This window comes from Protopterus annectens, chromosome 17.part0 (assembly GCF_019279795.1).
Source record: "Protopterus annectens isolate FY-2018-M chromosome 17.part0, PAN1.0, whole genome shotgun sequence".
NCBI classification, from domain to species: domain Eukaryota; kingdom Metazoa; phylum Chordata; order Ceratodontiformes; family Protopteridae; genus Protopterus; species Protopterus annectens.
Window position 1 is genome coordinate 417,604,444 of NC_056751.1, and position 23,073 is coordinate 417,627,516.

The following is a 23,073-nucleotide window of genomic DNA, read 5'->3' on the forward strand; positions in this document are numbered from 1 at the left end:
ATAAAACACCTCCTATCCTTCTCTTACAAAGTATTTACTTCTCAGAAACTCTCCATCCCCATAACAACCAGAAACCCCTTCTCCATCACAACAGTACCCAATCCTTTTACTAAATTGCTTAATTACCTCTCTAACCATATCCTTCATCTGGCTACTAGTCTCTTATCAGGTGATATCCATCCCAACCCAGGCCCCTCTACCTCCACCACCACACGCAAGCCTCTATTACTTACTTCATTAAACTCCCGAAGTATAGTCAACAAAGTCACAACCCTCCATGCTTGGCTCACTCATAACAAACCTGACATCCTATCTATCTCAGAAACATGGCTAAAACCCTATATAAAAGACTCTGAAATAATCCCACCTAACTACTCTATCATTAGAAAAGACTGGTCCCACAAAAAAGGCGGTGGCGTAGCTCTCCGATTTTCAACCTCCTTGCAAATTACTCCCTATAACAAACCTATTCCACACTTTAACAATGCTGAATTACTCATCACTCTCCTTCAAGTAAATAAGCATAAACACATATGTCTTGCATCCCTCTATATCCCCCCAGGGGATAATATCTCCACACTAGAAGATATCCTCTCCTGGCTCTCCAACAACATTAGTAATGAAACCATAATCTTGGGAGATGTAAATATCAACTGGGCCTCCATTCAATCTCCAGCTAACCCCATCAACATTAACCTATATAATTTTTCCCAGCTAATCAACACTGTAACACGTCCATCAAAAAACCTCTCCTGTGGCAGTATTCTAGATTGGATCCTAGTTTCACATCCTCACTATTATTCTGACAGTGGTACTCTTCCCGACCCACTAAGCGATCATATGCCAATCTTTACTCACCGACTCCCCTGTATCTCTTACCACACCCACAATTATATTACTACCCGTAACCACAAAAATTTTAACCCAACAACCTTTTTAGATTCTCTAAAAGCAACTAACTGGAATAATCTAAAGACATTATCCTTAGAAGACACAGTTGCCCACTTCAACTCTACATTCTTAAAAATACTAGATTCCCAAGCCCCTTTAAGGACAAAGAGAATAAAAAATAATTCCGCCCCCTGGCTAACCAAAAACACACTAGCAACCATGCGCCTTAGAGATAAAGCCTGGGCACTTTATCAGAAAAGAATGACTCCTGAATCCCACATTGAATACAGAACCCTTCGAAATAAAGTAAAAAAGCTTATTATCTCTGATAGACAAAATTACTTCTTTACACTCCAAAACAACAATAAAACAAATCCACAAAAATTCTGGAAAGGAATCTCTACCCTCCTTAACCCCAGCAAACCACACACCCCTACCCCTGACCCAAATGCCCCAGATTTAGACTTGGCTACTCAATTTAACTCATTTTTCATTGAATCTATTAGCAAGCTAACTTCCTTATTTCCTACTTCCACCTTACTATCCAATACACCCCCACCCTCTCCTGCCAACAATCCACCCTGCACTTCTGCTCCTTCCTCATTCCCATCTACTTACTCTCTATCCCCCACCTCTTCTCCTACTCTAACTTCCTCATCATCCTTACCATCCTCTAATACTCTCTCTCTCCACTCAGCTCCATTCTCATTAAAACCTATACCCACTTCTACAATAAAGAAACTCCTTCAAAAATTGAAGCCTTGCACTAATGCACCTGATAACATCCCCTCTTACTTCCTAAGCATAGCTGCTGAAGCAATTGCCTATCCCATAAGCATTCTCATCAACCGCTCAATTCTGGAATGTACAGTGCCCCAACTCTGGAAAAAAGCCTTTATCATTCCTCTCCATAAAGGCGGCAATAACTGCAATGTCAACAACTTCCGACCCATTGCTATCTTGTCCCCCATTTCTAAACTACTAGAAAAGTGTGTCCAACTTCAACTATTACCACATATTTTAGACAATAACCTTCTAACCCCTACACAACCTGGTTTTAGGCCAAATCATAGCACCATGACAGCCCTCCTCTCCTATCTTGAAACTGTAAATAAAGCACGTGATTCTGGCCAAATTGTCTCTACCCTACTACTTGACCTCTCTAAGGCCTTTGACACAATCTCACACAGTCTGCTCTTAACTAAACTTTTCAAACTTAACCTTTCTCCCTCCTCTGTGAACTGGTTCTCCAGCTACTTATCAAATAGATACCAAGCTGTAAAATGGAAAAAGGCCACTTCCTCTTTTCTTAGTACACCCACCGGAGTTCCCCAAGGCTCCATACTTGGTCCTCTTCTCTTTAACATATTTATAAATGATTTCCGTAAATCTATCCCATTCTCAAACATCATCCAATATGCTGACGATTCTACCATTATCTGCTCTGCCACATCTTCCCCCATGCTCCAAAAGCTTACGCAAGAAGCTTTCTCAATTACTGAGCATTGGATGGAAATAAACCACCTAGCCCTCAAAGCCTCAAAAACTAAACTTATGGTATTTACCCCCTCTAAAACTACCCCCTTCGATATAGACACATTCTTGATTACTAGTCAAAACAACTCATGTCTAGAACTAGTGTCTGAAACTAAGTTACTTGGTGTCCAAATTGATAACCAGCTTAATTTCAACTCCCATCTGCAACTAAATATTAAAAAAACCCACCAAAAACTAGGTATGCTCTACCGTCAAAATCAGTACCTCACAAGGACCTCTAAAATCACTCTCTCTTCTTCCTTTCTTATTCCCTCCCTTCTCTATGGAGCACCACTCCTAACTAATCTTCAGTCCTCTCCAAAAAAACAACTTTCCCCATGCTACAACAAAATCGCCAAGTTCGCTAACAGCCACAGGTCTTCCACCCACCACAGTTCCTCCCTCCAAAAACTAAATTGGGTTGAACTACCAAATCATCTCAACTATACTCAGTTAACCCTAGCCCATAAGCTCATTAACAACCCCTCTCTCTGTCCCTCCCTGTCTGCTGCTTTTAAGATGCACCTACCTGACAGAGTCTTAAGGTCAAACAATCAAAACCTATTAGAAGTACATAAACCTACTCGTCCCCTAGGCAAAAACTTACTATCCTTTAACCTAGCTCGTCTTTGGAACTCACTCCCACCATCCATTCGCATCATCTCTAATCATTACATGTTTAAAAAATCCCTTCACATACATCTAAAGTCCCAACTGTCTTATTTTGTATTAATTTGATGTTCTGGAGTTTAGCTCCATGGGTTTCCACTGAAAAGGGGCCCTGTTCCATTATACTAGCCCTGTCAACAAATGCAAACGAATACTTATATATAGCAGTGTCACTGTGGATTCCCAGCATTCTTCTAGTTCTCTCAAAGAAGATAGAAAATCATTCCCTACTCCTAAAGAATGTAAAAAATTGGCAATCCTTGGTAGAATATGCAATAGCTGCAAGGCAGTCATAATGGAAGTGAAAACTGATTTTACTATGATATAAAAATAGGCCTTTGCAAACCACCTATTAGTGCAGAGCCAAAGTCTTCACATAAGCAGTTTAGGACATGGGTTTGACAAATGACCCCGTGCCCAACAGCTATCTTGTGCTAATTAGTCACCAGCCACTTTCCTCTTTTTGGAAAAGGGTGTTGGCCCGGTAATGAGCATCTACTTCAAGCTGGTAGACAGTGGGATATACGCTTCTTATAACTTACAGGGAACTTGGTCAATTCACAGATACCTGAGGCAGTACAAGTCCCTGTACTCATGTTTGCCACATTATCATTACTGTATGCCAGTGTCCAAGGGTTTGTAATTATGTAAACAATGGTACATAGTTGATAGTGCAATGATTTAAGCAACAGTAAAATAAAACAGCAGGTGGGTTGTCTAGTTTTGGTACTAAAGAAAGAATGGAATCATTCAGTGGAAAAAGTATAGTGGAGTTATCATCTTAGCAGGGGCGGCTCGTGGCATCGGACTGCCGGACTGCAGCCCCCTCAGTTGTTTTTGGTCTTGTGTATGTTTTAATTTAATCATTAAATTAAAAAAAAAAAAAAGAAATCTCTTTTTTTTTACTTTAAATTTCGAGTCCGCGACTCGAAAGTATGCGCATGCGCATTGCGCACCTTACCCGTGCAGTTGTAAACAGCTTTTTTTTTTTTGTTTGTTTTCTTTGCAGCCCGTTGGAGCACATAAGGCATCATTGTGATGCCCAGAAGTCTATGCGGCAGCGGTTCCAAACCGCATAGACTTGGAAGGGGCTCGGACTGCGACGTCCGCAGGCACGTCAGTCATGACGTGCCTGCTGGGCTAAAGGCAAATGCTGCTGATTGGTTGTCGCTCTCTTCCCGGGCTTTATGAGCCCGGGAAGAGAGCGAGAATCAGTCAGTTCAGTTTAGGATCCGATTAGGAATCGAGCTTTCTTTTTTTGGCAATTGTCTTGTTTGTGATCATCATTGTATTTTTTTTTTTCATTTCTATTCTATTTGGAGGGATTATCGGGTTATCATTTGGAGTGAACAGTGAAGAAGATCCAGAAAGAAAGTACAGGGTGCTGCAGAATTAAGTAAGTAAATAAATTAAATCATGAGGGACTCACTCTCTTACTTGGTTCATGAACTACTTCACTTCATTTATTTGTGGTGGTTATGGAATGCTCAGCAGAGATGCACTCCCCCAATACTTTGATATGATCTACTGTTTCTTTTGGTGTATTCCTGAATGATTTAATGGAGAAGTGTAGGCTTTGTCTTTTTGTAGATTTATTGGTGAATAGTATGAGCATGGTTTTGTTCACATTTAACAGCAGATGGAAATTTACTAGCCACTGTTCTATTACTTGAAAGTTTGCAGGTTACATATGAAAAGCTCCTGAATAGAGATGGTTTTGCAGATTAAGACTGTCCAGTTTGCATATTGTGCTAAAGTGGATATTAGTGTGACTTTGTACATATCATTGCTGAATATGTTGAACAGTAATGGGTAAAATATATTAGCCTTGTTAGAATACCTGCTGAGAAAGCAATTTGAGCTGATATGGTATTTTGTCCTTTAAAAGACTGCGTTCTCTGGTTGAGGTAGCTGTTGAATCATAGAGCAGATCTCATCATAGTACCATTATGTGCATAATATTTAAAAAAATTTAATCCTAGGCTATTTCTATTTGCATTATACTACAATTGTATGTGGATTAAATGCGATGAGCAGCTGGAAAAATCCGCACAAGATAACACTGCAGTCTGCATGTTGTATTTAGCCATTTTATTACCTCATATACGTTTGTAGAACAGCAGGAAAGTACACAATAAGGGTTTGTATATCACAGTTAGTAATTTGTTGCTTTTGTTTTAAATAATGTGTGGCCATCATATTATTCTGGATCCTGTTCATCTGCTGCCAGCCTAGGGATGACAGATTGAGTGCAGGATGTGATGATAGCTTAAAATCTTTGTATTCCCGTCTTAAGATGTCTTTTGTTGTCTAGTTTATCTTGTGCTCAGGTTTTGTTTGAAAATAGTTTTTCTTCCACTCACTCAGTGTTTCTTTTTGTAAGAAATAAATATAATACCTTCATGATCAGTTATCACTGCAGAGAAAGATAGTGCAAAATGCAGAAAGGTACTCTGATTGAAATGTTAAGTCTGAAAGGCTTTTATGCTTATTACTCAAAGTGCCTGTTGCTCTGTGTTTAAGTAGCAATACTTTAATGACCATCAGGTAAGCTTGGCTGAGATTGCAAGATGCAAGTAAGCTTTAATAAGCATACTGTTAAAGAATTGCCAACATTGAAAGCCTTTCTGTTGCCATGTAGAGAATACTTAACTAGTTAATGTATAAGCCTTGGGTATAGAAATGCATATGCTAGTATTTGTAATAAAGGACATAATTACATTATTTTAAGAGTCTCATTACACTTGGAGACTTCCAGTCATCTCTGCAGGCTTTACCCGTAAACCGAATGCCAATCGCGTGGTCCATAACCTGTACAGTAATCCTTTTAAGCAATGTATCTTGAGCTTATTTCTTGTTTGCTTTTCATTTTTTACTTTGATCATGTTTTCCCCATGAAACAAGTAAATGTCAGGCAGCAGGTCTTTTTTTGGATAAGGAACATTTTTACAAGTGGGGGCATCAGAGATTTCTACTTTCAGCATGTTACTTGTTACTTTAATAAAGCTGAATATAAATTATAATTAGAACTGCAGTGCAAGATGTGGTTTGAGTTGAGTGCTTCTGGTTTTTCTTGCACTTGATTTTGACTGGCATTCCAGTAATGTATTTAATAAGTAATTTATTTTTTTCATGCCTCACAACCTTTTGTTTCCATCTAGATATTAAGTAAGCTGTCATGCAGCCAATGCACTGAAATATTTTTATTCTTCTACACTTATTTTTGTCTTGATTGAACTCTCATAATGATGGTTTGCCACCCAGGGCAGTGTATTTAATTAAAGTTAATTTTTGTGGTTTTGAGCATAGCTCCTCCCCTTTCTAGTTGGCCACACCCCTTCCCCTTGACCCCACCCATTCAGCTGTCTCCTGCAGCCCCCCTTTGATTTGAAGTCACCAGCCGCCACTGCATCTTAGTAAGAAATCTGTATGAAGGATGTTCTTCATGTTTCACTGTTGCAGTCATCACCTGTGGGTTATCCCTGCTGTGGTACCAGAGTCATTGTTTTTCTGCGTCAGCTGCCATCACTTGCTGGCTGACGTCAGGATGTCAGTGCTATAAAGGAAGGCAGCCAACGTCATTACATCAGTCTTTCTTGCCGTGGTGCCCATAGCAGAAGCAGTTCACAAATATGCTGATCAGTCGCTACCAGAGTTTGAATTACAGCTGAAAACATCTAAAGCTAAGTACCCCATTGTGGATCCTTTTTTCTTGCACTAACCGATGTCCAAAAATTTAACAATTGTCTCACCTGTGGAAAGCAAATACGACACCGAGATTTCCATTCATACTGCATCACTTATTTAGGCCCAGACCACGACACCCCCCCCCGTTGCCGGTTCTGTGCCCTCTTTAATGCGAGAACCATTTGTTGTAGAGCTCTTATTGTAGCCGAAATGGCATCTGTCAGCAAACAATCCATAGACATTCCAGAACAATGTAAGGATAAAGATAGAGACAGACAGACTATGCCTTCTGATGACTCTATCGCTAAGCAGGTTGTCAGTTCTCCAGAATTCAATGAGACGCCTTTGCAGCCCCTGATGCCCGATTCGATATTTTCACAAGCCTCTACTGAGACCCTTTTGGAATCTGGTATGCCACAGATATCATCTTCATCTTCTGAGCCTTTGGTTGTCTCTGCTTTGGTTGGGTCCAGACTCGCAACGCAGGTACCGGCTTCCGTGGAGGTCTTTCACACTACCAAATCTAGACAAAAACTGATGTCTTCTCCTCCTACTACCATTTTTCTCCTCCTACTACCATTTCTCACAGACCGAAGGATACTCTTAGGCCTAGAGGCAAGGCCACTCCTAGGAAAACTACCTCTAGCCACCATTTTACTCCTGCTCCACCACCCCCAAACTCATATGCTTAAAATGGCAGAGGATCTTATCACCCTTATATGGGGTAGTCAGGCCACAAGTTCTAAAAGGAAATGAGACCTTTCTCCTGAATTACTGACAGAACAGGATTCTGAGGAGTATTCAGTTTTTGAAGGGGAACAAATACCTCTGACTGCTTATGAGGATTCAGATGCAGAAGGATCTGTTCATTCTGCATCCCCACCAGAAGATCCTTCCTTTGGGGAAGCCCTTCACACCCTCAGGGACCATTTCCACTGGGAATTCCAGGACTTCCCTCAATCTAAGAAAAGACTAAGAGAGTTTCTAGAGCTGCCCCAGCACAGACCCTTGGCCATTCCCTCCTATCTTAGAGGTGGTTGATGATGTCTTTCATGAATCCAGCTTAATTCCTGACACCCTCCCACCTGCTCCCAGAAAACCTGACAGGTATTACAGAGTACCAGATTCTCACAAATACCTGTACAGAAATCCTGCTGCAGACCTGGAGGTCATTACACAGGGACCTAAAGGAGCTAAGGCTAGTTCTAAAAAGAACCCCGTTCCTTCTGACAAGGATTCCAGAGCTCTGGACAGATGAGGTAAAAAAGTATATACCTCTGCAACCTTAGCTATCAGAGCACTCAACTGTCAGTTCCACGTGTTAAAATTTCAACTCCACACTTTGGAACTATTAAAACAAAAGATTTCCACCTTTCTTGACTGTGCCAATTCAAAAGAGTTAGCAGATTTACTGCACTCTACTTGTCAAGTGGCTAAACACTCTTTACATTGTGGATATGATGCCCTAGAAGCCACAAGCAGAGCAGCAATGTCAGGATCTGTCATTAGGAGACATGTATAGTTGAAGGAACAGCCTCTCACTAATCATGTCAAATCTAAATTCCTTGATACGCCTTTGGATAAGGATCGCTTGTTTGGAGTAAAAGCAGAAGAGGTGCTTAAAAAGATGGAAGACAAAGCAAAATCTATGCAGGCAGTAAAAGACTTCCTTCAGGTAGAACCTTCTAGGTTCAACAGGAATGTTCCCTAAAACACTGGTCCTTTTCTGCACCTAGCAGACAGGGGCAAGGTAAGCCCCGCAGGGACAGACCACCCAGACTCCTATCCCAGGGTCAGCAGAGAACCAAACAGTGGACCACTTCCACTCCAAAGGCAGGGAGTTCTAAGCCATCCCTTTAGGGTAAAAACCCTCAATGACTCCCTCTCCCCCTTCTGCCCTCTCTTCACTCACCAAATACTAGGAAGAAGGCTCTTCCTCTGTTTAGAAAATTGGCTTTCTGCAACTAAGGACAACTGGGTCTTAAAAATAATTTTTATAATTTTTCAGCAATACAATTCTCCCTCTACTAACTACCAATTCCAAGAGGGTACCCTTACCTCAAAATCTCTGGGCAGAAGCATTGAAACAAGTCCAAGCTCTCTTAAACCAAGGGACAGTAGAACCTGTCCCCAAACAGGTAAAGGCTTTTATTCCAGACTATTCCTTGTTCCTAGGATAGAGGGCACTTGGAGTCCCACCCTGGATCTACCCATTCTGAGCACCTTCCTGGTGGTCCCCAAATCCAAAATGCTAACTTTGCAGCAGCTGCTGCCTATGCTGACAAAAAAATGCATGTTTAGTTACCCTACATCTAGAAGATGCCTACCTCCACATCCCCATAAGGGAATCCTGCAGGAAATTCCTTCACTTCAGAGCAGGCTCAAAACACTTTCAGTTCTCTGTGCTGCCCTTTGCCTTATCTGCTGCACCCATGGTATTTACCAAATGCTTAGCCCAGCCATAGCCTTTGGCAGACGGAAAAATATACAAATTTACCCTTATCTGGACAGCTGCCTCATTTGGGCACATGGCAAAGAATAGCTCTGCAAGAACCTCCTCTTTGTCAAAATTCTCCTAACCCCCTTAGGGTACACCATCAACTAGAATAAATCAGGGCATATACCCTCCAGGAAGGTCATTTTCTTGGGAGCATTGCTGAACACAGCATCCAAAATGGCATGCCTATCCCCGGAAAAGCAGAGCTTCCTACATCTCTATCCACCCAGCTGACTTCCAGAAGTCACCTCACTGTGAGGAAGTTCCTGCAAGCCTTGGGGTACATGGCATCTTGCATCCTTCCCATTCCTCTGGCCAGGCTTCACATGAGAAAAATTCAGTGGTACCTAAAGAAACTTTGGTGTCAGCACTCTCAACCTCCAGAGACCTCTCTACCTCTGATTCCCTGTATAAGGGCAGAGTTTATCTGATGGGCAGGGGGCTGTGCCCAGAACAAGGGTCTTTCCTTAAACCTCCACCCAACCAGGCAGACCATTACCTACTGATGCCTCAGACATGGCTTGGGGCGCTGACCTTAAACCTCCGCCCAACCAGCAGACCATTACCCACTGATGCCTCAGACATGGCTTGGGGCGCTGACCTTAAACCTCCACCCAACCAGGCAGACCATTACCACTGATGCCTCAGACATGGCTTGGGGCACTGACCTAAAAGGCAGGTGCATCCAAGATTTTTGGGATGCCCAGCAGCTTCCCTTACACATCAACCAGAAGAAAATGATGGCAGTACAAAAGGCTCTGACATTCTTCAAACCCCATTTCAAGCCAGGGGTTCTCTTTATCAAAACAGACAACACCACAATAATGTGGTACATCTAAAGACAGGGAGGGACCCCATTTTATCCTCTGTGCAGGCTAGCCATGAACCTCTGGCTTACAGCTTTTTCCATGGGACTACACCTGATAGCCCAACACCTTCCAGGGATCAACAACACCCTGGCAGACCACTTAATCAGAAACTTACTGGACCCCCACGAATGGCAGCTTCACTGAAAAATCTTTTTGCAAATCACTCAGGCATGGGAGACTCTGGAGGTGGATCTCTTTGCTTCGCATCCCACCCATCAGTGGGAAAAAATTCTGTACCAGGGAGTATACCTACCTAGTGGGGAAGGTGGATGTCTTGACCTCCCCCTGGAACATCCCCTTCCTGTATGCATTCCCGCCTCTGCCTCTTATTCCCAAGGTACTGATCAAAATAACAGAGGAGAGACCAAAGGCCATGCTCATTGCTCCAGATTGGCCCAGACAACATTGGTACCTCTTACTGCACTGCGTGACCTTACAGCCTTCCAGACAGCTTCCCCTGATCTCAGACCTCTTAACTCAGCAGGGCGGGGGGATGCAACCAGACGCATGGCTAATACTCTAAAGGAAAACAAGGGGACCCTGTTAAGCAAACAGGTCCTAGACATTATCACTGAGGCCAGAAAGCCCAGCACCAGAATATCTTATGCAGGAAAATGGAAAATATTCTGCTGCTGTAGCCAGTCCAGAGGGGGCAATACCTCACAACTTTCCATCCCTCTTATCTTGGACTACCTAGCGGAGCTACTTAATAGTGGCCTCTCCTTCTCCTCTTTTAAAATCCATGCCTTAGCCTTTTCTGCTCATTTTGATACAGAACAACCTCTGTTTTCCCATACTTTGATTAAACAATTCTTCAGAAGGGCTTCTAAAATCAGACCTCCCAGAAGGCCACCCACTCTGGCCTGGGACCTGAATTATGTGTTGGAAAAGCTAGCTTTACCTCCCTTCGAACCTGCTGCTTCAGAAGAACTAAGATACCTCTCCTGGAAGACTACTTTTCTCCTAGCTATTACCTCAGCCAGAAGGGTTCCAGAGTTACAGGCACTGATGACCATTGAGCCCTTCATCATCTTCCATGCAGACAGGATCTCCCTGAGGACCAGTCCCTCATTTATGCCCAAGGTGGTATTTAATGTAACTGTCACCCAGGCCTTAAATCTACCCACTTTCTTTCCTAATCCTCAAAACAAGGGGGAAAGAATTCTGCACTCACTAGACATGCACAGACAGCTCACATACTATCTGGACCATACTAAACCCTTCAGGAAAACAGACCAACTACTTGGCAGCTTTGCCCCAGAGGTGGAGGGGAAGCCCATTTCCAAACAGTCCATTTCCAAATGGATATCACACTGTATCCACTCCTGCTTCAGTTTGCATTGGAACCCCCCGCAGGTCTATTTGAGCCCATTCCACTAGGACAGCCTCCACTTTCACAGCATTCCTCAGAGGAGTTCCCACCAGGGACATCCTGGAAGCTGCCACCTGGACTTCTGCCCAGACCTTTACCAAGCATTGCCACCTACCTCTATTTTCTAAGGCTAGGGCAGGGTTTGCCTCTGCAGTTCCGCAGGGCATGCTGACACTTGCCTAGGTTTCTTACTAATCCTACCACCCCTCTCCTCAGCTTTGGGAATCCTACCACAGGTGACGACTGCAACAGTGAAACATGAAGAACATAGTACAGTTGTGTACACTTACCATAAATGTAGATGCTTGAGTGCATTCACTGTTGCAGTCCTGGTTTCCCACCCTCCTTCCCCCTTATATCTTCTTTCTTCAGGGAGACATAAGTTTCTAAAGGTGGCTTTTAGCCACCAGGACCACTTCACCATATTCACTTGGGCCTCTGACTGGTTAGGGCAAGAAAAACTGATGTAATGATGTCGGCTGCCTTCCTTTATAGCACTGACATCCCGATGTCAGCCAGCAAGTGACGGCAGCTGACGCAGAAAAACATTGACTCTGGTATTCGGGCCGGCCGAGAGCTACCACAGCAGGGATAACCCACAGGTGAAGACTGCAACAGTGAATACACTTGAACATCTACATTTATGGTAAGTGTACACAACTGTACTTTCTAAAGCCTATATTAAAACTAGACCTTTTATTTCTCATGGTTTTAAATAAAATAATGAAATAAAACAAGGTTGCACTCTCTCTCCTCAATTATTTGCATTGGTAATAGAATCTTTCAGAAATTATATTAGAAATAATAAAGCAATTTAAGGTTTCAGTAGGAGATGTAAGCAAATCACTTAAAGGAATATACGACATTTAAATCTTTTGACTTGGTTTCTAAAATGAAATTTAATGTTGAAAAGGCAGAATTCTTAATAATTAATCAATATTTTGATGCAGGAAGCTTAAACAAATATGGATTGGATAGAGATAACTATATAATAAAAGTATTGATGAAGTCTTAAAATTAATACTAATTGGAATAATGTGATTTTTTTTTTATTTGAAAATAGACAAATGGTCATTAAAATGATTTCCATTCCTAATAGATTATATATTATTTGCAAAACTGCATCAAAAGCAGAGAAAAAGTAATTAAAAATAAATAATATATTATTAAAGTTTTAATGACACCCGTTAAAACCTAACACTGCTTATATTAATCATATTTAGAAGATGAAAAATTGTGAAATTGTATTCCCTAATACTGAAACATATTCATAGGCTTTAATAATCAAAACCAATTTATACTGTATAGATAGTCACTATAATGCTGATCGGAAGTTAATACATCATGTTATTTGTGAAAATTCATCATTAAATTCACTGGATATTTTAAATAATAAAATGCTATGAATTATAAAAAGTTTAATGATCAATGAACTCAAATTATATTAATATCTTACAGAAATATTTTAAAAATTATATCTTTGTTTTACCAATAGCATGTACCCTTGGATTCATAGATCACAATATTATAATATTCAAAATAAAATGATAGATTTAAAATATTATAATCTCTTCTACTGGTCAGACTGCTTAACAGGGATTAATATATTGTCAAATGATAAAATTGTGTATAATTATGAACTTGATAAAAAATGGAGTTTGATTTACAATATCAGATTAAAATTGGAGGAAACAAAAAATCCAAGAACAGATTTTGAAAAAAAGTATTATCTAATATATTTAGAGTACCTTTTCATAATTATCAATGGGTAATGGAGATGTAAAACCCTGCTTTTTCAAAAATTACATAGACTAACTTATGTACTAGATACTAAAATAGATGGTAACTATTTGAATTGTATTACAAAGTACAATCCGAAAGACATAGACAATGAAAGTAGCAAATAATTGATGGTAACATTGGTAGTACTGACTGCAACTATCTTTCAGAAAGTACACAGAAACATTTACATAATCTTTTTCACTACCCATAAGATCAGTGAGATATTTGATGGAGATAAAAACACTAAAAGAATACTGGTATCATATCTTTATGAATGTGAGAAGAATACAAAATATTGGGATGATTTCAAGGTGTTTTTCAAATCTTTATGGATGGACAAATATGTACATTTTTTATTCTCTTTTCATAACTAATGGCCCAGTTCCAAGAAGGATAATATATTACAATATCCCTTAATGTGGGCATTTTTGGCAACAAGTTATTACAATGAATTAGTAGAAAAAGGAATTTCCACCTATCACTGAAAATATTAGACTAGCCACTGTTGTATGCCATAAAGAAGTTATACTGTCTTGAGAGCAAAATGTAATAAACCACAATTTAAATACTGGATGACATAGAACATGTTGTTAGAAAAATATGATTAATTCACAACTAAAATTGGTTTTAGAATGATGAATGAATTAATGTGCAGTTTATCGATATTCATTAATATTCTTATAAAATTGTAAATAGTTTTGTATGGGTGTCAAGTCATAAAAATATGGAAAGTTGTAGAAGTTCTGTAGGTATTTATAATTAAAAAGACTAGGCTGCCTATGCGGCAAAAAGCCTGAAGGCAACTTGTGTAGGAATTCCTTTTTCTTTCTTTCTTTTTTTTTGTTTCACAAACACCCTCTGTACTTAAATAAATACAGAGGATAGGGGTGATATACATACTAAGAACAAACTTAGTGTGATAGTTGGTCAACTAATAGGAGCATTGTAGGTCATGAACTCAGTGATACTATATTGTTAGTCATTGGTTTGTGTTTCTTGTGGTACTTGCTTTTCACAATTATTGGAGGAATGTAATTTATTTGTTTATGTATGTATGTATGTATGTATGTATGTATGTTTTCTTTTTAGCTGTTGAATTTCTGTTTGGAAAAAAAGAGAAGTGGAGAAGGAAGATCACGGAGAAGGGGGAATCTGACAGAAGTTGACAGAGGGGTAAAGTTTGTAGTTTATGTCTTAGTGATTTGTAGTGGAAGTTCTCTTGGAGATGTTTGGCAGAAAAGAGAGAAAGTAAGGGTACAAAAAAGGGCACCCCAGAAGAAAAGGAGAGGTCAAGAGTGTTACAGGGGAAATTCTAAGTAGTGGGTAGTAGGTGATGAAAGGAATAGTAAAGCAGTAGAGCGGACCAAGTGGAATGGAACATATAAGTACGAGCAAGAGAGAATAGAGGCCATGGACAGAAGGTAGTGGTAGGCAGAAAGGTAAAGAAAATAAATGGCTGTAAGGAGTAAAGGAGGTAGGAGAGGGAAATAGTGTAAGACAAGAAAGGGAGAAGAAGAAGTGCATGACACGGGGGAAAGAAAGGACAGATGTGGAGCACTGGGGGGACAAACAGGGAAAGAAAGGGTAAAATGGAATCTAGAATCATTTTACTAAAATACACTTTGCAAATCCCTTTTCAAACAAAAAAGGCAATGAAACAGAATTCAAACTAAACTTAAAAGCAACATATTTTGCTGAGATAAATTGGCACTCAACATCATGTGGGGGGGGGGGCATGTCTCTGGTCCCCAGCACTTTAAAACATTTATAATTACCTATAATGGGTCACTGCATCTGAGGAGAAGATGGGAATTTCCATTTGCAGAGACCTGGACAATGAATATGCATTTTAATTACCTGTTTAAAACTGGAATTTTGCACAGCTAGTGGTTGACTGTATGTTCTGCTGTCTAGGAGAATGGGATTCAGGGCCTGGGGGTCAATGTAGCTAATGAGAAGTTTGGGGATGAGGACTCTGTGATAAGCAGAAGAAAATATTCAGAGACTGGTGTGAATATGACTACCTGGGAATTACTGGATTGAGGAGAAGAGGAGAGTTATGTAAAAGAAAGCTGTGGGATATTAGTGACTGTGGGCTTTGTCACTGTAGGGATTAGGTGAAGTGTGGATAGAGTTAAATGTGGCTGGAAATGGTTCCTGGTCTAATGCTATTGAGGGTCCAATAGGTTGTATACAGGGTGGCATCAAAGGATAAGAAGTGATCACATACACTAGTATATGCAGGTAAAAATGCTTTATCAGAAAGTATTATGGAAGAAGTAATAAGGAAGTGAAAAGATCCAAAAGAAAACTATAAGGAGGCAAGTAGCATACCATCCTTCTCAGATTTTTTTTCCAGTAAATAACTATTAATTTAAGGAAAGGTGGGATGGTACAGTCTTACTGCTGACTCAGATAATGGGGGTAAAAATGTCCATGAATTCATGTAGATAGGGGAGTACATGGGAGAACTTGACTTTATATACTAGATATATATACTTCATCTTAGTACTATGGAGAGTGTGATGGCTCAGTAGAGACTGGAGAGGTATACTGTGGAGTGATACTTTTATGTTGGAATGAAAAGAAAGGAAGAGGGATTAGTTACAGGAAGAGTGGGGAAGCTTGGACAGGGATACTGCTGTTGATTGGGTAAACAGTGGTAATAAGGTTTGGGAGAAAAGGAAGTTACTAGTAAGACATGATGGATAGAACATGATACATTGTACTGTAGGGGTTCTAGTGAAAAAAGCTTAACTACAGGTACTTAGGAAGCAGGAGGAGTCAGACATAGCGGGGGTGTTAAAAGCCTGAGCTATTGGCAGGAGGGACAACAGCACAACGGTATGGTATGAAGGTTTTAGAAATTATAAATTCATTTAGAATTGAGGTAGGTCATGCATATGAGGGAAGGGATAGTTGTTATGCTGTGGATGTTGTGGAGAGTGCTAGACAAAATTGAGAGAACCTGGCTTTGAGAACATGAGATGTCAAGCAATTAGGGTGGAAAGCTAGGAGAGCTGGGACAAACATTATACCTCTAAATGTAGATATAAGGGGAGAAAGAGTTAACTAAAGAAGTGTTAAGGAAATGGAATGGCAGAGAGGGACTATACTGGGAGACTCCAGTCTTTCAGAAATGATCTGGAGTATTCCTATGACAGGAAATGGGTGAAAGACTGAATGAAACAGTTGAGTGACAGCATATACATGTTTTAATCAGCATGTAAAGTAACTAAGCAGGAAGATGATATTACTGTATTTAGTTATGAGTAGAATGAAAGAGGTAGAGAAAGTGGAGGCAAGGATACTGTTGGACAATTAATATGAGATGACAGTACTGCTGGGCAACACCAATTATACCATAATATTGCAGTTATGGAGGAACCCCACAGAGACATACGGTAGAGCATGCAAACTCCATACAAGCATTGGCCACAGATCAGGATCAGACCTTGTACCTGGTGCATAGGAAGTGAAGCCCAGGCTTCTATCACCCCATTAGAACTGGCTCCAATGCTTGTATGGAGTTTGCAGGCTCTACCCTATGTCTCTGTGGGGTTCCTCTCACCTCTCAAAGACATGCATAACAGAAACATGTTTCCACTTCCAAAATACTCAAGAATGGAGTTGTGGGCAGCAGCAGCACAGACTCTAGATGGTGTATATTTGGAGGGGGGGGGGTTGTTTAGACCAATGCTTAATTGCTTTGGGCATCAGTTGTAGTGTGCAGTATCCTCCAAATAGGAGAACATGGATTATGGACTGTGCACTGTGTCAGGGCTAGCCATTCAGTGGTGTAAAGATTTGCTCTAGGTGATTTGGGAGTGTTGACTACTGCCGCCAAAAATGGGCATGGATATTAGCCAGTGATAAAAGGTTTGAGGACACAGACTACTTTGACCTACAGTAGAAACCCATGCTAATGGTGGAAAGGTGGTAAGGTGGCTATGTGCCCATTGTGACAATAGGAGGTACTGCCAGCACAGTTAGCTGGAATTTTGTAAATAATTTTATGTCATTTGTGAATATCAAACTGATTTATACACGATGCTTGTGTTACAAATGTATAAGAACTGCATGTCATGTATATATCAAACTGATTTGCACGGATGTTTGTGTTGAAAAGGTATTTGTAAAGTGCTTGTGTTTGAAATGTATCCACAGTGTGCCCTACTGGAGAGAACAGAAATGTACATACATTATTGTAACGGTTTAAATGACCAGAAGTGATGTAATTCTGCTAACTATCCCAGAAGTAATATTTTAGATATTATTTTGAGAAGTTTCTTAGTGAGACTGAGCATTCTGTATTTTCTTGGGCCTGACAACAAGGACCATTCACCACATCATCTGCTTTGCTCTATTAAGTAAGTAGGGAATATCAATTTTCTTAAATTCAGTCAGGAATATAGTGAAGTTTAGCTTAAATTTTGTTTTTCTTTATTTGTCTAAGTCTGTTCTTCAACATTATTTGAAATATTTCCAGTGATTTTGAACTCTGATGACACTGGATAGATGTTTAGTATAGTCTTGCCCTTTTATTATTTATTATTAAATATATTTGAACCTTTTATTTTGGCTGATCCTTGTACAGATATTTAAGTTTGGAGAGTATTTGCATATTTATTTGGTGACACTGTGTAGGCCACTCCTAATAGCCTTGCTTTTGGTCAAACTACCATTTGTATTAATATTAATGTCACTCAGTATATTGGGTACCCTTGGAAGAGCCTTAAGATAGTTGGCAGGAGTGCCTGGTGGCAGTCATAACTACCTTATAGTCTGGGCAGAAGAGGGCATAGTTAGTAAACCTGTGCCAACCTTTCCCAGGTGTGTGTGTGTGTGTGTGTGTGTGTGTGTGTGTGTGTGTGTGTGTGTGTGTGTGTGTGTGTGTGTAAATCAAACCTCAAAGAATGTGGGTGTCAGCTACTTGGGCAGGGACATGAAGCACTGGTTGAACAAAGAGGGTACTGAAGGGCTTGGCTTGAACACTCAGCTGAGGTCTCAACTCTATAGCTATGCCAGTGGGGAGTCTTACTGGGGATCTGGAGAAAGTGGAAGAAACCAGCCCCTGACTGACTATGTTCCCTGTCTGCTTTTTAAGGGAAATTGTGCTTGATGCAGAGAGCTGCATCTGGAGATACTGTGTGTACCTGTTATTCTCACAGTGAACACTCCCCACAGGTGCCAGTGGTGATGATTGAGGCTCCTTGATTACTGGCCCATACGTGGGGCATCAGATATTGTCTGGCATTGGTGGGATCAGTACTTCACATATTGGTGAACAGTGGTGTGGATATTGAACCTGGTCACTAAAGAAGGTGTCTCTACTCTCAAGCAGCCACATGGTAGACATTCAGAGTTTCATATCACAATAGTTTTCTTTATTTGTTTGTTCATTTTGTTAATCAGGGAGAGCAGCCAAAGATTTCAACAGAGGATTATAGCAAGCTGACAAGGAGCCAGCTGGCTGAGATGTGCCAAGCCAGAGGACTGGTCCATACCAACCTAACTAAAGGGGAAATGATTGCAGCCTTAATCACAGCTGCATCACAAACCAGCAACAAGTAAGACAGCCAGACTGGCCATGGGGATGTACAGCTCTCAGAAAATGGACAGTTCAACTTTTCCTCAGAGGACTTAAAAATCCATCTGGAGTTAGAGAGACTTGAACTGGAGGCCAAACATTTGGAAATAGAATCAGCAGAGAGACTGTGGCATTTGGAGGCTGAAGAAAATAAGAAACTGCAGCATTTGGAGGCTGAAGAAAATGAGAGGCAAAGGCAACATGAAAAGGAAATGCTGATTCTTCACCAGGGTCATGGAAATAAGGTCAGTAAACTTTTTCCTCAATACCAAGAAGGTGACAATTTTGATTGTTTTATTCGTATATTTGAAAGAGTATGCAAACAGTATAATGTTGACCGAGGGCTCTGGGTACAGTTCCTGAGCTTGCTACTCCATGGTAAAGTTGTAACTGTTGTTTCCAAATTATCTGATACTGATTGTTTAGATTACGAGAAAGTAAATCACTGTTTATTACAATGTTTTAATTTAACACCTGAAGCTTAAAGAAAAAAGTTTTGTGAGCATAGATGCAAGGCAGATGAAAGTGTGTGTAATTATATTGTTGACTTAAGCACTTATTTTCATAAGTAGGTGAGTAGGTCAGGTCACCACTTTTGAAGGGCTGGCAGACCTTTTGGTGAGGGAACAAGGCCTTAGCACTTTGCCTGAGGAGATGAGAATCTGGTTGGCAGTTAGGGAATGCAACACCACACATGAGCTGGGGAAAAAAGGGGATCTCTACTTAACAAGTGCACAGCAAAGAGATACCTAGTGCTGCACATGGATCTAAGGGAACCCATGGTGGACAGCCTAAACCACCCAGCAAAGTCCACCAGCAACAAGGGAAGCCACTGGTTTAGTTCCAAGGCCAGAATCAGGGGTTAAATGTTTTAAATGTAACCAGCGGAGCCATGTATAATATAGATGTCCATGGAGGCAAGGCATGGAACAAAAGGTAGGAGAACCAGCAAGTGGGAATAACAGAATACCTGTGGTAAGTTGTCTGGAGACAACAAGGGTACTAAGTTACCACAAGAGGTTATGTCCTATCTTAGTAGATGGGAAACAGGCCAGTGTTAAAAGAGACACAGCCTCTGACCTAACTATTGTGAAGCCTGCAATGGTTAAAGAGGAGCACTACTTGCTTGGGCAGTCTACTCCAGTCAGAGCTTTAGGAGGGACCCCATTCCAAATACCTTTGGCTAGGGTTCACCTTGACTAGGAGGGTGGCAAAGGAAGCAAGCAAGTAGGTGTGTTTGAGGATATCCCTGCAGATGCACTGATAGGGAATGGTTTTGATAATACAGTGCCTTGTGTGCATGCAGTTACACGCAGTTAGGCTTGGAGACAGGCATGTGGGTCTGCTAGCCTGGGGAAGACCCATATAGACACCAGACCTGAATCCAGGGCTGGTGGTGTGGCTATTTCAGGGAGGAAGCTACCCTATAGCAGTGAATCTGAAGGTGAACCACAGTTGCTGGTAGATACTGATGTTCCCTTGGACAGAGTGACTGCAAACACAGTGGTGAGTAGTAGTACCAAGGCTGACAGTGAGGCACCGCTGTCAGAGGATACCAGACTTCCTGTGGAAGGGGAGCTGGGAAGGGTTACAAAGAGAGAGTTGAGACAAGCTCAGCTCTCAGACCCTACATTACATGGCTTGAGGGAGGTAGCTAGGGAGGCACCTGATTCTCAAGGAAAAGGGGATTCTGTATACTGGAACAAAGGGTTATTGTATAGAGAATGGACCCCTGAGGGAAGGCTAGAAGGTGAGAGAATACAGCAGTTGGTAGTGCCCAGAGCTTACCATCTGGCACTTTTAGCCGTAGCCCATGACATTCCTTTGCAGGTCATATGGGCATAAAGTGTACCAAGATACATATTATGCGGAACTTTTATTGGCCTGGGATTGCAAGGGATGTAACAGGATACTGTAGGACCTGTGAGCAGTGTTAAAAAGTAGGAAAGGCAGGAGACAAGGTCAAAGCTCCTTTGGTGCCCTTGCCTGTGATTGAGGAGCCATTTCAGAGGTTAGCTATGGATATTGTGGGGCCACTGAATACCTCATAATCCACAGGAAAGAAATGTATTTTAGTGGTAGTAGATTATGCTACCAAATACCCTGAGGTGCTGGCCCTGTCCAACACTGAGGCAGAAAAAGCGGCAAATGCTTTGTTAGAGATTTTCAGCAGGGTAGGATTCCCAAAAGAAAAAGTCAAACACTTCATGTCAAATTACTATGCCACATGCTTCATTTTAGGAAAAAAATGCCAACTGCCAGTTAGACCTCATAGTCTTAAGTGATGATGAAGTCACACTAACAAGAACAAAATTACCATTGCTAGCATCACTGCAAACTGGAATATTACTGCTTGCACTTAAATAGAAATATTGAAAACTAACATTGATAAAAGTGAAACTATGCACTAGAGTTATGCTCCACAGTTACCTAACCTATCAAGCAAATGCACAGAGCAGTAGTTTAGTACCTGTTACAAGTGTTAGAAGTGTCAACATATCCATGGGCAGAACTCACTGCGCTGCATACATTCTAGTTCTTTGCCCAGAAGAAGATATATCTTAATTACACTTCATAGCAGTAGCTGTTACCCAGTAAATGAGTCAGTTGCATCCACTTCTGCTACCACACTCGTTCGTTTCTGTCATGGACAAGATCTTTTCATTTGACTTTCCTGAAATACTCTGAATTGACTGTAAGCCTCCTATTAATGAGCAGCAAATTTTAGTCTTTGCCAAATATGTGGGTTTTAAGTATATAAATATGTCACTTTGGTAGCCTCACATTCTGGGTAATGCTCAGAGAACACTATATGACAAAATACTTTGCACACTATACAAAAAAATGAAGGTGTTATAGCATAACACTGTTTAGTGGATCAGTTCTCTGCTCAGGCATTGATGAGGGCTGTTTTAAAACAAAGATGCCACCTTAGGAACAAACCAAAACCAGTGATAACAAAACATTAAGAATTTCTGATGCTATTCATTCACACATTCATGTAGTCATTTAGTCATCTATTTACTTTCTTATCATTTTTTTAACTAAGTGGGATGGTAAAAAAAAACTGCCCAGAATTTTGCAAAATGTCCACATTTTTGCCTCATATTTTAGGTCTGTTCCTTGTATAAATTTTGATTTTCTGACAAATCATTGAGGATTAAAGCCACTGAGTAATGACAAATATTTGAAATTCAGACTTCATATCCCTCAGAAAATGCATGCTAATGCAAAAGCTGTTATTCTAGCAACTTTCTTAAGTTTATAAGAGCAATATTTAAAATCTGTCCCTGATTTTGTGTGTCTGTCTCCCTATTACGTTTGGCTCTGTTCAGAATTCTTGTACTTAAGAGGTTGAGAAGTATGATCTTCAGCCATGACCTGAACCATAAGTAATGCAATATTCTATCTGCTGATTAATGGTCATAAAATAGGATACACAGAATAATACACAAATTGTGTTACTTGACTCCGATAAACAATTACCAAGAAAATACACAAAACCAATCATTAGTTTCACTGCCAACAAAACAGTTCAAATACTAAATTGCATATCTTTATTTACAAATGAATAAACTAACACACTAAATGAATAATTAAATACATGGATTACCTTCTGAGTGAAGACAGGTTAAGTGCTAAACTATGAGGCTGCAACTGGTTTGAGCATATGAGGGAGGTGCTGGTGAAACGAGGTCTTACAATTAGGCAAAAGAGAAAAAAAATTGAAGTAAGAGGATAAGAGCAAAGAGAACATGTAAGGAAAGGGGTAATAATTAGCTGTCACTTCTGAAGCATAAACTTTTGTAAGATACCTGAAGAGAGCTTGTCCAAAATAAGTGAGTATGTTACGTTTATGAGAACTGGAGGTAGTAAATTCCAGACTGCTGCAACTAGTTTCTTAAAGAACTTTCTGGCATGTCAAAGACAAGGATCTGTCTACATGATGTGACTGCTCTAGGAATGTGATGTCTGAGGGAGTAGTGTGGGTGTGGTTCAACATTTGATGGTAAGAGGAGGCAGAAATTAATCTTAAGGAGTTTAAAAATTGTGATTGCAAACAAAAAAGTTCTTGGAAGTTCAATAAGAAATGTATTTGATCATCTGTAGGAAGAATATACCTACATTTTTATTTATGGCTTTTTGTCAGAAAGTTGCATTTTGTGAGTTATGAAGGGGT

General features: G+C 40.4%; 1 protein-coding gene across 2 annotated transcripts in view; it reads right to left on the reverse strand.

The window, feature by feature from the left end:
* The window catches only part of LOC122791387 (protein kinase C and casein kinase substrate in neurons protein 1-like), an 821,887-nt gene that overhangs the window by 34,259 nt on the left and 764,555 nt on the right, over nucleotides 1–23,073 (reverse strand). The gene's annotated exons all lie outside the window — the stretch shown is intronic.